This window comes from Pelophylax lessonae (genome assembly GCF_965119305.1).
Source record: "Pelophylax lessonae genome assembly, chromosome: 1".
Taxonomy (NCBI): Eukaryota; Metazoa; Chordata; class Amphibia; order Anura; family Ranidae; genus Pelophylax; species Pelophylax lessonae.
The window spans coordinates 427,642,758-427,658,717 of record NC_138768.1 but is presented as its reverse complement, the minus strand read 5'-3'; the positions used below and the strand labels follow the sequence as shown (position 1 = coordinate 427,658,717).

The following is a 15,960-nucleotide window of genomic DNA, read 5'->3' as shown; positions in this document are numbered from 1 at the left end:
CCTTGTAATTTTAAATATATGTTCATGTTGACAATTGTACTTACTAATTTCATGTGTAGGCTTCCTTCTTGGTAGTTGGACTCCTTGATGGTGTCTTTAGTTGGACTCCTTGATGATGGGGTCCTTCTTAGCCTTTTTGAATATTCCTGACAGGACTTGTCTAAATGAAATCAACAGATTTTCTTCAGTCTGTAATGATTTCCACAATGCTTGAGGAGCTCTAAGACCATGAGATGTTTGTCTTGAGTTAGGTCACATGAGGAAGTTCTGCATTTTTTTTTATTCATGGCATGAATAGGTAAAAATGAGCTTATGACTTGCATGCAGCAGCCGTGAGCTGGTTTCATATGTAATGCCCATGTGTGCAATTTATACATTACAAGCAGCCCAGTTCACTTATTTTGCAGGTATGATCAGAACATGTTTTTTGACCAATCAAAGAGGTGAGTCTGGAAAAAAAGCCACAATTTAAAAAACAAAATCTCAACCATTAAATAAAAGTTACTTCTTCACTTCCTACGTATAAATACAGACCTATCAAAATTATTTAACACACTGTGTGTGTGTACGAACCTAGTCTAAATATTGATATTTAGATTAAAATGTGTTTCTACAAGTAAAACCATATATTTTTGTAAATAGTGTTGCTCAAATTCTGTAGTGAATCAATGCACTAAATCAATCAAATAAAAATATACATGTGACCTATATCAAATAAAGTAAATCCCATATAAAGTGCATAACAATAGTGCAGTCCAGATCAAAGTCCATAAAATGTATAGTGCATAATGATTTCCAACAGTGATAAATGTACAATCCACTTTCTTCAAAAGTATCAATCGATGTGTGATAATATGAAGACCGATGCTGTGCTTCCACCTCCCTGTGACACCTATGTGCTCCCAGATCTCTCACCTTAATGAATAATCAAACGTGCCTTTTGGTTACAATTTTGTGGCTGGAAAATGCTCCACCAATCTCAGCCCAAACCTGGTTCTGACAGATGTACCCAAGCAATCTATGGTGTTGGTTCCTTTAAGGCGCTGTCCTCTGCACTTATCCACATGTTAGGATAAAACAAAGTGACCTCTGATAGTGTAGTATTTAAAATGTACATTTATTAAATAAGATTAACTCCTTTATCAAACAAACGTTTAAAAACACCTTGGTGCATCAAAATATACTCCGCATGCAGGTCTCCGACATCCCTTCCGGTCGGGCATGCCCTACGTGTTGCATCATATCACTTGACTTCATCAGAGGACTGCACTTATGTACTTTATTTGGGGTTTACTTTGATTATTTGATATGTCACATATATATTTGATTTGATTGATTTAATGCATTGATTCACTACAGAGGTTGCGCAACACTATTTACAAAAATATACTCAAGAATGGATTTAAGAATTCACAACAAAGGAGACTGAATGTTTGTTTGCTGGTCTCCTCCTGCAGTTTCTCAACCAAAAAAAAAAAAACACTCCATAGTGAAATGTTTCAGGTTCAGGAGCTTAATGAACTGGAGATCTGGAACTATGTCTGGTGTTCTGTCCTTCTGTAAGACACAGGATAGACATCTGGTATTTTAAAATGCATCTCTCATCTCTCTTCAGGTAGAGGAGGGACTACATTATGGCAGCACAGTGGGGGGGGGGGGGTGAGGGGGCAGGATAACTTCACTGGACTAGGAGTGAAAAGATGATCTAATGTGAGCTCATTTATATCATCTCATTGGGCACTGCCCCCCTCGTTACCAGCAACAGGGCTCCCAACTGCCCCTCCTTTGGAACCACATCTTTCTGTCTCTTATAATGTGCCAAACGTTTAATCCATCCTTCAGATTATGGCATTGGTTAAACACAAATATAAAAAAAAAAAAAAAGTCAGTGAAAAAAGCCCTAGTAGGTTTAAATGATTGTTGTTGTGTTTGGATCCATCCTTTAACCCTCTACAGTTGGGGTTGCAACAGGGCTGTGTGATTTCTAACTAAACATTTTGTACTAAAAGGGGTCTTTCTTTTTTGTTTATCAAAAGGTTGGGATTTATGCAACAACAAAGATAAGTTAACCCCAAAGAAAAAAAAAATACTGAACATATTAAACAGAATATGAGCATATCAAATAACATTTTAAAAAAATGCATGTTTTTTGATTTTAGTCCACTTTCCCTTTATAGTAGAGGTTTGTGAATACCACATTTTATGCACCCATCTTGTACAAAGTTGCTTTTGAATTTAGTTTAATGCACGTTGATTAGACATTTCTTATTTATTTGTTTAGGATTAGCCTCTATTCCCCTACCTATGTAGTGGGTATGGGGTCTGAATCCAAACGTTTAGCTTCTCTTCAGGTGTTTTCGAGCAAAACCTAATGCAGGCTAGGTCTAGGTCAGTGAGGGCGAACCTTGGCACCCCAGATGTTTTGGAACTACATTTCCCATGATGTCCATGCATTCTGCATTGCAGTTGAGCATCATGGGAAATGTAGTTCCAAAACATCTGGGGTGCAAGGTTCACCATCACTGGTCTAGCTACTCTATCAGCAACCATTTCTGCAAGACTTTAAATGGAATATGTAGAAAGGTAATTTTTAAAATGATAGATACTAAGCTAATCTCTGACCCCAGTGCTTTCTGAATGACTGACCCAGATCAAGTATACAGCTGATGAAAAACAGAGCAAAAAGTAGGAATTTCTGAGTTGCATACTTGTTAAAAACTAAGTTAAAAAGTAATAAAATGCTGGGGTCATCCTAACAGCCGTGGGGACCAGAATTTTCAGAAGTACCTTTTACAATGGAAACCTACATAATTCTCTTCGCAAAGTTTTGCTACAAAGTTCTACGGAAGGCAAACATGACTGATTTTGCAATCTTTTGTAGGCTAATGGGCAAATTTGCAAGTTCAAAATGAATGTTCTTACATGATCTCTCCCAGCTCTAGTCACTGTGTGATTATAATGATCATCCCTACCCTTCAACATCCAAGAGAACATACAAGTCTACAATTAATGTATGTACCTTCTAAACAGGCCAGATATGATTATTACATTTAGATTTTTTAGAAAGTGCTCAGAACTAAATTAATTATACCTAAAATACTTAATAAAATCATATTATTCATTTAAAATGACAACTATTCTTTTCCTATATGTTGAGATACACACCTTCTCCTTCATGCTAGACACAATACTAAACAATTTAATAAGAATTCTAGGTAATGAGCGAAATACATTAGAAGCAGGCCAAAGACAACTCTACTAATAATCATACATTATTTATGTTCCTGCATTAGCTTATCCCCTGCAGTATAGCAATATTCAAAGTATTCTTAGAACATGGCTGTTGTATATCAATATTTGCCCTTTCCTTCAAGAGGTCTCGAGGCATTTGCTGAAATCACGATTTATCACTTACCATGTGTTTAATTGTAAACACCAAAGCAATGTCCATATAGAAATGGAGAGTATTGCAGCCAATTGGCACTAAGAGATTGTATTACAATACCTCTCGCTGCTCTTGGCTAACACCAGTAAAAATATCTGAATTTCCTGGTAAAGCACAGTTTTACAGCGATAGGACCAGACTTTTTAGTATGCCTCATGCACACTGGGTGTCAAAAGAGCCACTTTTAAGGGCGTTTAACATTTTTTTTTTCTGCCTCCAAACATGTTATGTTAGCCTATGTGTCCTTGCACAGATATACAATACCAGGCGTTTAGAGGCAGAAAAAAATGCTGAATGTGCATGAACGCTAGATGTATTCCACTTGAGCGTTTATTCATTTCAATGGCCAGAATCTATTAATATTAAAACAAATGAACGCCAAGACGCCTGATGGGTAAAAATTAGTTTGCAAAATGTGACTGGGCGCATTTGTAACGCTTACTCATGCCAAAAGAAAAGGCATTCAGAAGAGCTGGGCAAACGCCCAGTGTTCATAAGGCCTGAAGGTCTTAGATTTTTCAAATATCAAATGTTAACCAATGTAAAATCTTTACATTTTAGAATATTGTCTGTAACTGGATTTTGGCAAATCTCACAATTAAGAAAATGTATACCGCAGAGTTCTAAACTCCATAATGCATAGACCTGTTCTAAATCACAAACCTATAAGCCTAGCTAGTCTGTAATTATTAGCTGGGGAAACAAATCAATTCAACAAGAAATTTTGTAATGTTATTTTGGATCAATATGTACACAAATAAATAAAGCTTCCATTATCTTGCGTATTTATATAAATTTACATAAATTATAGAAAAGCAACATAAGTAATACTTAGTTCCCTTGTACAAATGGGAGCTGACACTTAGGCCTCATTCACACAGGGCGTTGGAAAAAAAGAGCTGCATAGCCACTGCTAACGCCAGGAAAAAGCAGCTGTAAAAATGTGCTTTTAGTAGCTTTTTCCATTGGCGTTAATGCAGGTTTGGCTATGTTCGCTTTTAGCAGTTTTTTCGGCCTCCATTCAAAATCGGTGGTTGCCTATGAGCCGTCTTTGGTACAGGTCTGGTATGGATTTTGAGGGGAGCCCCATGTTGAAAAATCGGCGTGGGGTCCTCCCCCAAAATCAATACCAGACCCTTATCCGAACATGCTGCCCAGCAGGTCGGGAAAGGGGAGGGGGCGAGCGAACAGCCCCACCCCCTCCTGGACTATGCCAGGCCACGCACCTTCAACATGGGGGGGTGGGTGCTTTGGAGTAGGGGGGGCTCTGCACCCCCCTCACCCTAAAGTACCTTGTCTCCATGTTGATGAGAACAAGGGCCTCTTCCCAACAACCCTGGGCGGGGGTTGTGGGAGTCTGCGCCAGGGGGCTTATCGGAATCTGGACGCCCTCTGTAACAAGGGTGCCCCCCAGATCCCGGACCCCCACCCTGTTCTGGCGGCAACATGCATGCGGGAGCCGATGGTCACGGCACGGGGCTCTGAAGGGATGGCACCAGCGGCCGTTCCTTCAGAGTGCATGCGCCAGTGAGGTCACTGGCTGCATTTAAGGTAAATATCTCCTAAACGGTGCATGTTTAGGAGATATTTACAGTACCTATAGGTAAGCCTTATCATAGGCTTACCTATAGGTACAACTTGCAGAGGAGGGTTTACTTCCTCTTTAAGGTTAAGGTTACAGGTTACCAGAACTATTGACCCATTGGAATATTTCCACTCTATTACTGTTATGGGGACAGCCCAATATTCTTTTACTTTCTTTTTTGTGATAATGGTAAATATGACAAATGGAGAAGGTGTATCTCCCTAATGAGGGCACAAACCTCAATAAAAACCCAGTAGGTGTTCTAATCTCTCCCTACTCTATCCAAACCTAAAAAAAAGTTTTAATTTAGTTCTATCTAATGCAGTTAATTGGCAATGTCTTGAATAACTTCATCCCTCTCTTTAGCATGTTGAAGTAGGTCTCAGTCTAGCAAAAAAAGAAAAACAAAACCCTCTTTTTCATAAACTATTTGGCTTCCTTCCTGGGCTTCAAGTGTCAATTTGTTGCTTTGCAGCAATGGTAATGGGTATGGGCAGAGCATGGCTCCTCCCACTAATACCTAATTATTTTGGGGTTAGGGGGGCAGTTATTTTATATATTGGCAGACGTCACAGTTTTAAAAGCTGAGAAAAAATACTGATGATCTCTTTTGGGCATCTAAAGCACCCTGAATTTTGTAGGCAAGTTTTTACTTCAATATAAGCTTTATATACTAAAATCTAACCTTCTCTTTTTCAAAGGTTTTTTTTTTTTTTTTTTTTTTTTTTTTTTTTTTTTTAGAAAAGGAAACCACTACCAAATTTCAACTTTAACTTGTAAACCGCTTATTGTTGCACAATCGGTTAACAACATTTTGCTCTAGTCTTTTCTTTGAGACCAAGTTCTCATGAGTGCCTCAATCTTACCTATCACACAACTCAGAGAAGGTGAATCCAGGCTGTCACAGCCTGCTGATCAAAGGCACCTCTGCCCTTCCTGTAAGAGTCATGTGTAATGGCTTTCTGCACAGAAATAGATACAGTGTATGCCTATTGCGTTGCTTAGAGATGGCCATGTTAGCTTAGTTACTGGCTTTTGGATACTAGTTGCATATCAGTAACAGTGTTTTGGTGAAAAAAGAAGTGCGTTTCGAAACACTTGAAGGAACAGAATATGAAGATACCACTATGCTCCACAAAGTCCCAGCTGAACAATTTAAATGCATTGATAATTAAACGGATGTAGAAGTAGCTATACAGTGTCCTAGTATAACAAATAAGCTGTATTGTCAGAAGGGGTGCACTCCATGTTGGCTTCACTTTAGTGCATGCACCTTGAAGACCCATGAGCTATAGTGGGCTTTCATATACAGTGTTGCTGTAGGGTGCATGCTCTCACTGATCTCTGTAGCTATAGGCATTGTTGTGCCATCATCTTCAAAGTTAAAAGGGGCAAAGGATTCTCAGCTCCTGTCTCTCTTTTATTTTCTAAAGCAGCAGGACCTGGTAGCCTGCCAGTCTTCTAATATAATTATACAGCAGGTACTTGTAAGCTGCTAGAAACTCACTGAAATCTGACTTCAAAGTGTCTGTTGTGAGAATAAGTTACTTCATAGGACAGCTAAAGAGTTTGATGATGGTTTGTTTTGAAGCTCTTTTACTGCTTCCCATTATTATGTTACTGTCCGTAACCTGAACTCAGGTACATATTAAGAGCATGTTGACTGCGCTCTCGCTGCTATGTATTTTCATAGCTGCAGGGGCAGCGTGTGCAGTTGCTTTTGAATTGATGTCTGATTATCTCTTAAACTGATAAGAAGTCTTGTGGGGAGCAAATGTAGCTCAATGCTGCATTTATCCTTTCAAATAGTTTTCTTCTGTTCTGTAAATACTTAGTATTGTCCATTTATTCTGCATTCAGCAGTGTCTGAAAATAAAACTATTATATGTCATCCTTTGTTCCAATGTCAGCAGAGACAGGGAGGATTGTTGTACTTGTGTGTGAGATAACCAGCAGAGAAACTGGGATTAGGCACCAGGCGTCATCTATTTAGCCGTTCCAAGACTGACATAAGACTGCTCAAAGGATAGCTCTGATTTGCTGGCACAAACATACTTTTAAGCAAAGGAATAAAGTTTTGCATACTCTGAAGATTTTTTTCAGATGAGTCAGATCACAAACAATGCTCTATGCTACCCTTGTGCCACCTCTGTCCCATTGTATTAAAATCTGCACCGTGTCCATGTTTAGTGGAAAAAATATTACAGCTTTCATAAAAAAGAAACATGTCAAAACTGACAATACTTATGAGAGCCTTTTTCCTATATACGGTAGTTGCAAAAAAAAAAAAATGTGGTCTGCTCTCCTACTTATCCCTCCATCCCAGGGTTTGGTATGTGAGCTGGATCACTTAGTACACGAGCATTAATTGCAGGGCCTGTTATTGTAAATGTCACAAACACAGTTCACAGCTACATACAGTATCTCACAAAAGTGAGTACACCCCTAAAAGTTTTGTATATGTTATTATATCTTTTCATATGACAACACTGAGGAAATTACACTTTGCTACAAAGTAAAGTAGTGAGTGTACAGCTTGTATAACAGTGTAAATTTGCTGTCCCCTCAAAATAACACACAGCCATTAATGTCCAAACTGCTGGCAACAAAAGTGAGTGCACCCCTAAGTGAACATGTCCAAATTGGACCCAATTAGCCATTTTCCCTTCCCGGTGTCATATGACTCATTAGTGTTACAAGGTCTCAGGTGCGAATGGGGAGCAGGCGTGTAAATTTGGTGTTATCGCTCTCTTTCTCATACTGATCACTGGAAGTTCAACATGGCACCTCACGGCAAAGAACTCCCCGAGTATCTGAAAAAAAGAATTGTTGCTCTACTCTACTGCTCTACTCTACTTTCTAAGATGGCCTAGGCTATAAGAAGATTGCCAAGACCCTGAAACTGAACTGCAGCACTTTGGCCAAGACCATACAGTTGTTAAACAGGACAGGTTCCACTCAGAACAGGCCTCATCATGGTCGACTAAAGAAGTTGAGTGCATGTGCTTAGCATCATATCCAGAGGATGTCTTTGGGAAATAGACATATGAGTGCTGCCAGCATTGCTGCAGAGGTTGAAGGGGTGGGGGGTCAGCCTGTCAGTGCTCAGACCATACACCGCACACTGCATCAAATTGGTCTGCGTGGCTGTCGTTCCAGAAGGAAGCCTCTTCTAAAGATGATACAAAAGAAAGCCTGCAAATAGTTTGCTGAAAACAAGCAGACTAAGGACATGGATTACTGAAACCATGTCCTGTGGTCTAATGAGACCAAGATAAACGTACTTGGTTCAGATGGTGTCGAGCGTTTGTGGCGGGAACCAGGTGAGGAGTGCAAAAACAAGTGTGTCTTGCCTACAGTCAAGCATGGGGGTGGGAATGTCATGGTCCGGCACTAGGAAGCTACAGTTTGAGGAAAACATGAATGCCAACATGTACTGTGACATACTGAAGCAGAGCATGTTCCCTTCCCTTCAGAGACTGGGCCGCAGGGCAGTATTCCAACATAACGACCCCAGCACACACCTCAAAGACGACTGCTGCCTTGCTAAAGAAGCTGAGGGTAAAGGTAATGGACTGGCCAAGCTTGTCTTCAGACCTAAACCCTATTGAGCATCTGTGGGACATCCTCATACAGAAGGTGGAGGAGCGCAAGGTCTCTGACATCCACCAGCTCTGTGATGTTGACATGGAGGAGTGGAAAAGGACTCCAGTGGTAACCTGTGAAGCTCTGGTGAACTCCATGCCCAAGAGGGTTAAGGCAGTGCTGGAACATAATGGTGGCCACGCAAAATATTGACACTTTGGACCCAATTTGAACATTTGCACTTAGGGGTGTACTCGCTTTTGTTGCCAGTGGTTTAGACATTATTGGCTGTGTGTTGAGTTGTGTTGAGGGGACAGGAAATTTACACTGTTATACAAGCTGTACACTCACTACTTTACATTGTAGCAAAGTGTATTTTCTTCAGTGTTGTCACGTGAAAAGATATAATGAAATATTTACAAAAATGTGAGAGGTGTACTCATTTTTGTTAGATACTCTAAATATCCTTAAGCACTCCTGGAGCCCAGTGTATACATTTTTTTTTTCAGTAATTGGACTTTACGCCACTGAAAACTGACTCAGTGCTTCAGATGTGGATATTACTGTGTATGGCCTCAGCCAGCGCTGGTCCGGCTGGAGCAGCGCTGGCTGAGGCCATACACAGCAATATCCACATCTGAAGCACTGGGTCAGTTTTGAGTGGCATCTTACCCCACATATGTCCATGCTTCTGAATTAGTGCCTGACAACCTGCTCCCACTTTCTGAATACCGTTAGAGACACCTATTATCCTCTAGCTTTGAGTGCCCTTCAGGTCCACATGTATATACTTTAAGCCACTTTACCTTCTTAAATGGTGGAGACAATATAACTGACAGACATTTATTGAAATCCTTGAGCTTTCAGTCCAAATTAACCATTCTATGTCTTCTTGTATTTCTTCTCTACTGGTAAAATGGTTAGGCTAGGTGCATAACTTGAAATCGCAGTGCACTGAATCAATATTTGAGGGGCATGTGTTGAAAGTGGCTTATCATGCACGTGCTATTTACACCCCCTAAACACCGGTGGGCAAAGAGTATAGGTCAAGAGTATATTGCACCCATATTTAAAACTTCATGCATCAGTGGTCAGAGGTTGGTGGTAAAGGATCCTGTCAAATCAAAAGAATGTGTTACCGGAAGAGTATAAATACTCCTATATCCTGCTGCATGTGCTGTAAAAAGCTGTTCTGTTGCTGAATAATCATCCTCCAAAGTCTGCTGGGAGCTCAACAATTACAGTAGCGTTACTTTTCTGTGCCCCTCCCCCCCCCCATTGTGCATTGTGCTCAGTGGATTATCCTGCCAACTTCCACATCACTACAGGACAAGACTGTTTATTCTCTTTTTTTCAGGTAACTGATTTATTTTTAATATGATATTGGTGACAAGGTTGACAGGGGTAACTGATAAACATGGCAAATAAGTACATTTAAAAAAAAATCATTTTTAGATATGGACTGGGATGCTTAGCAGCTGCATGAGCTGTTTTTATGCCCTTGCTCAGAAGTGTACCAATGGGCTTGGTTTTCAGCAGCACTCATAGTAAGAGATGTTTCGCTTGCTTCCTTAATCTCGTGATCATGTTCTCTCTCTCCAGATTGGTTATCACTACCATGAAGGCCACGCGCGCACAGAGTGTCTAGGGTTTTAGGCAGATTTAAGCCTTTTTTGTGGTCTTCGGCTCCTCTACTGGATGTGCCTTTTCGGTGTTTTTTTCGGCCTGTAAGCGCTACTCTTCTAATATGCCTGTAAACACCTATGTACGCATGGACCTATATGCCTTTTGGAGGTGGCTTAAAAAAATAAACCGCTCAATGCCTGAGACAGCAGTGTTTTTTAAGCTCTTTGTGCATAAGCCCTAAAAGTTCTACCAGTGCAAAAAATGCCAAAAATGTAAATGCTTGTTGCCCCCATGTTTAAACAAAGCACTTCTCTTAGATCTGGAAGGAACTCTGTTTTGCTAAGTCTTCTGTAAATGATCTCCTTGAAAGCAGAGTAAACATTTGTAGTAAAACACAGTAGGTGAATTGTCTTTAGCTGCTGCAACACAACAAATTTACTTTCTGTAAATTAGAAGTCTTTGCTTTACAAATGTGGAAAGTTAGGTACAAGATTACATCAAACGAGGGGGGAAAAAAACACTGACATAAAGTGATTTTTTTTGCTCCTCTGATCCAAATACTCATGAAGGGAATTTATTCCATAGGAAGATTTCTCTCTGAATTCCTTGGTGTTTATTCCTGTAAAGAGCCTTTCATGAGCACTGCTGGGTGGAAACTCTAGGGATCCCCCTTTCCATTTGGAAACATTGCTGTATCTTAAGTTACAGGTTAGATGAAATATTGATGTAAATGTCTAGTGCTAAATCCTAGTGTGCCGGAATGAAAGAAGTCTCCCATTAGGATTTGACCTTGGTATGTACATCACTAGAAAGAGATGAATAGATATTAAATAAAGTGTTGTATTTTACAATATTGACATGAGCTAAGGGGATTACAGCTCTCCACAATGAACTGTTTGGACTTAATATGAAAGTAGCACAAGTTTTACAAAACCAATATAAAACAGTCTGATTATTTACTACATGAATATTAGCCTACAGTACTCTATGAAATCAGATGCAGTAAAGTACCTACCTATGTCATTTCTAAGTTTATTTGGATATCCTAGAAGTTGTAAATAATAAATAAAAATCAGGATCACAGGACAAGGTCACTTAATTTATTAATCATTACTAGAATTCAGGAATATTTCTAAATTCTTTCACACATACAGATGTTTATTTCATCAATTCAGTCACATCAGTATGGATGAAGTATTCATCAGTTTTTCATCCGTTTTTTATCCGTTTTTTTTTTTACATTTACTGCCAATGCAAAAAACGGATGAAAAACAGACAGTTTGTCCGTTTACATCCGTTTTTCGTCCGATCCATTTTTTTAACGGAAGAAAAATAGGGCTTACAGCCATTCAAAAAAACGGATATTGACGGAAGCGGATGTAAATGGATTATCATCCGTTGTCATCTGTTTCTCCATAGGAATGCATTGATGTTTATTTTTCATCCGTCAACGGATGGATGAAAAACGGACAAATGGTCCATATGTGTGAAAGGGGCCTTACTGAAACCCACTACTTATAAACAATAAATCACACAAGTAACGATTATTCGTAAAACCTCAATTAACAGTCATTCAAAAAGACGTGCGTAATATAGTATACGGTGCAGTGTACTCATGCTCTTGCTCAGGGTCTGGAAGTATTTGAATTGATGCAGCTGGGGAGCTGAGAAGCGGCTGCTGTACAGGTGACCTATTTTTTTTTAAAGATAACCCTGTAGTGACAGGTCCACTTTAACCTACAGAAAGTGCATGGCATCAGTTTGCTTCTTATATATCTTTGGATGAGAGATTCTTCTACATGTATTTGTCTGACCTTTTCACAAGGCCCTCTAAAGGCCCGTACATACGATACAAAAATCGTAAGGAAAATTTTGTCCGACGAACGATCAGACGATTTTTGGATTGCTAGTATAGTGCTTTCGACAGACGATTACAAATTTTCGGACGACAAAAACTGGATGTGCAGGCTATAAAATTTTTATCGCACGTCAACACAATGTCTGATTCTCGTTTAATTAGTACAATTTTCGTCTGAAAAAAATCATAAGAGCAAGACTAGGCATGCTCAGAAACGAAAGAACACATACAAAACAATTCAACACATGATATCACTTCTGAAGTTGAATTCTGTGGTACGGGAATTTTTGTATGAAAGTAACTTCTTCACTTTCCACATGAGACTAGCATGCAACAAAAAACGGACGACAGATCGTTCGATAACCTGATAGTGTGTACGAAGCTTAAGAAGCCAGGCAGTGCATACATGTGCCAGCAACCACACAGAGCAGAATTATAGGTTTTTGATACAGTTGTCTGAATGTTTTGACTTTTATCCTTTTTATATCCTTGTGAGGCCATTAACCCATTATCCAAAATAGGCTACTATGGGGATACTCCAAAGAGGCTGCCATTGCTGACATCTTCTGAAATTGCCTATCATGCTAATTTAATAGCGCTTAGATTGTAAGCTCTAACAAGCAGGGCCCTCTGATTCCTACTGTATTAAAGTGTATTGTATTTGTTCTGTCTACCCTCAAGTTGTAAAGCGCTGCGTAAACTGTCGGCGCTATATAAATACTATATAATAATAATAGCTCCAATGCTTTCTAAATAACTGACCTGAAAAAAAAATGCAGTAACAAGTCAGAACTCCTGATATACATTTTATGTTTTAGAGAATTACAAAGCATTGAAATGAATGGATCAGCATCGGGCAACTGGCATTGACAGAAGGAGAAATCAGGAATGGCAGCCCACATATTCCCTCACTACAGGCTTTTTTTTTTTAAGTTTATGTGCGTTAAAATACATAGATATTTTTTGATCTGCTTTATTTAGTAAAAAAGAAAAATTCCATCATGCATATCAGTACTGTGCTGAAGATAAGGAGAAAGCCCTCAACGAGTTAATGAGTCCCACCTCTGGTCATTTAATTTTAAAGAAAAGCTATACTAATAAACTGCTAATCCGGATTGTCCCTAGGAGGAAACACTTAAATTATCTCTGCTTCTCTATAAGAAACTCAATGATGAGAATATCCTGTATGTGCCTCTGAATTCCATGAAAACTGTACCATTTTTGTAAATACTGCATCAAAACTGTTCACTTTGTTGCTTTAGTGGACTACTAATTGTGGCATTTGTACTTTGTCCTAAAAATGTCTCTTAGATAAGAACTGTCAATTTGGGTAGCTCCAGACACCGCTAAATATTATGTTTCCTTAGTAAAACATCCTTTTTTTTTTTTTTTTTCTAAATCTGTCACAATGGCCATACAGTCAATAGACATAAGTTACATACAGAAGCCACTTCTGAGATAGGTTATCAGATTAATGGCATAATCATGTCTCCTTCCTGACATAGACCACTATATTTGACTTCTCTCTACTTTCTGAATTTGACTATTCTCTCTTTTTTTTTTTTTTTTTTTTATCAGAATATTATTAGAGCAGTAATTACTGCTTTATCTTGTAGAACAAGAAATATTGACCCTATGTGAATTGTTGTAACAAAAGATTTGGTTGTCCACTATACTATATTTAATAGCTTCTATTGCATGTCATGCTTTGAGTGCTCTAATACTGTGATCATCCCATAGGATGAGAAAGCACAAGGATGACCCAGTTCGGTATGCTACTACTCTATTATTGTCTTCAATGCCCAGGAATTTGCTGTGCTGGCTTTCAGGGGTGCATGGTTCGAAAGAGTGCCTGCGCAGAATTGGTAAACAGCAAGGGCACCCTGAGAGCTTCTGCTTTTTAGAAGCTACTAAAAATAAACCCTTGATATTGCTGGGCTAATAATAGAACATAGTAGGAAAGTAAAACGTATTTTTAGTGAGTACATATTTTATTTAAGTTTACCTAAAAGAAAATTTGATAGTACTTTATAGGCTTATGACTGCACTTTTTTTTTTTTTTTTTTTTTTTTTTTTTTTTAGCACCCTGTTTTTAAAGTTACCCAAAGATAGTACAGTGACCAATTTTGGAATCTTTCCTCTGCTGCAAAGCTATTCCACCCAGTAGAATCTTCATATCTGATGCCCTCCAAGCTGTGGTTGCTCAAGTCAACCCATATGTCACTGCTGTGTCCTGTAGTAGCGTGGGGGGTCTTTATTTTATAAGGAACCACAGAGTGAGGTGGGAAGCAGAGGGTGGATACCATGACCTGGCACTCTACCAGAAAATTACAAAGTCTCTTCTCATGCAGAAGACGTGTGGCTAACTTTTTTTTTATTTTCCTCTATTATGGTCACTTTAAATTATGGCTGCAACTATAATATGGTCACTTTAAATTAGGGCTGCAACTAACGATTATTTTCATAATCGATTAGTTGGCCGATTATTTTTTCGTCTAATCGGATAATAACCTTAAAAAGAAAAAGGTGTGGTGTATAATTTAGTTAATATATAAAGTTAAAAAAAGGCAATTTATTCCTAAATATCTATTTGCAGTGGTAAATATAAATAACCAACTATATGGTTAGGGAGCAAAATATCGAATCCACTCTGAGAATGACATACAGAAGAGATATATTGTATATTTTAGAGGTTGAACCTGGTAAATATCATCAGACTCCGAGATCAATTTTTTTTTTTTTTTTTTTTAAGGAAAAAAAAAACAATGAGACTGTATTTTGCCAATTTTGTTAGGCAGACTCCTATATCATAGGCTGGTGGATTGATAAAAGCTACCTGCGCCTGCTGTCACTTATGCTGGCCATACAAAAACAATGTCTTCTTTCAAAAAAATTTTCATTTGAAGAACATTTGTTTGATTTTCAGATTGTTAGTGGGGTCAAATTGACGTTCGTTTTCTACCACAGTGATGGGAAGATTCGAAAGTGAAGAATAGAAAACTTCTTGGTCAAAGGAATTTTCAGACAGTACATGTGGTTTTTGTTCAGAAATTACATACATTTTAAAACTGAATGTTAAAAGCAAGTGAAATTTTCAATGGACATTCTTTCATTCAGCAAATGTACAAAAATTCTTCGTATGACTATTCTCCGAAAATTGATACGTGTATGGCCAGCATAAGGCTTGGTTCACGCCTATGCAGTTTGCGTTTTGCATTGTTTATGCTTTTTTTTTAGCTTATTTGTTGTTGGGCAGATTAAAAAAACACAATAAACATGTTCTACTTAACCTGCTCTGTGTAATGGTTTTGCACAGAGCAGTCCTGATTCTCCTCTTCTGGGTTCCCCCTGACGCTTCTGGCTCCTCCTGCCTTCAGAGTGCCCAAATAGCAAGCTGTAAAATATAGTATAGAGTGCCCCTATAGCAAGGTAAAAAAAAAAAAACTTCTGCTTTTAGAACCACTCGCTTCCTGCCCAGGACTACATGTCCCATGAGGCATTGCTCCTCACACATTCACAAGCTCTAAGACACTTACTAACATGTATGGATGGTGTACTGAGCTGTATGTGTGCTTCACTGTGTCTTCTGACATGTGAACAAATAATGCACTCTGTATGCAGGCCAACTAATCGTCTGATCAACTAATCGCTTATGAAAATAGTTGACAACTATATTTTCATAATCGATTAATTATCGATTGTTTTTTTTCAGCCCTACTTTAAATTTACAGATTTGTACATTACCTGCTTTAAAGGACAGTTGCTGTTTGTGATTACTTTATCAAGCATTCTTATGTTTGTATTCACTTTAGCAATATCATACCTTTACTGAAGATAATTCCTATTTCCATCAATTGCCAG

General features: G+C 38.6%; 1 protein-coding gene across 1 annotated transcript in view; it reads left to right on the top strand.

Moving 5' to 3' along the window:
• LPAR1 (lysophosphatidic acid receptor 1) overlaps positions 1-15,960 on the top strand; it is a 126,321-nt gene that overhangs the window by 89,152 nt on the left and 21,209 nt on the right. The window lies entirely within an intron of this gene.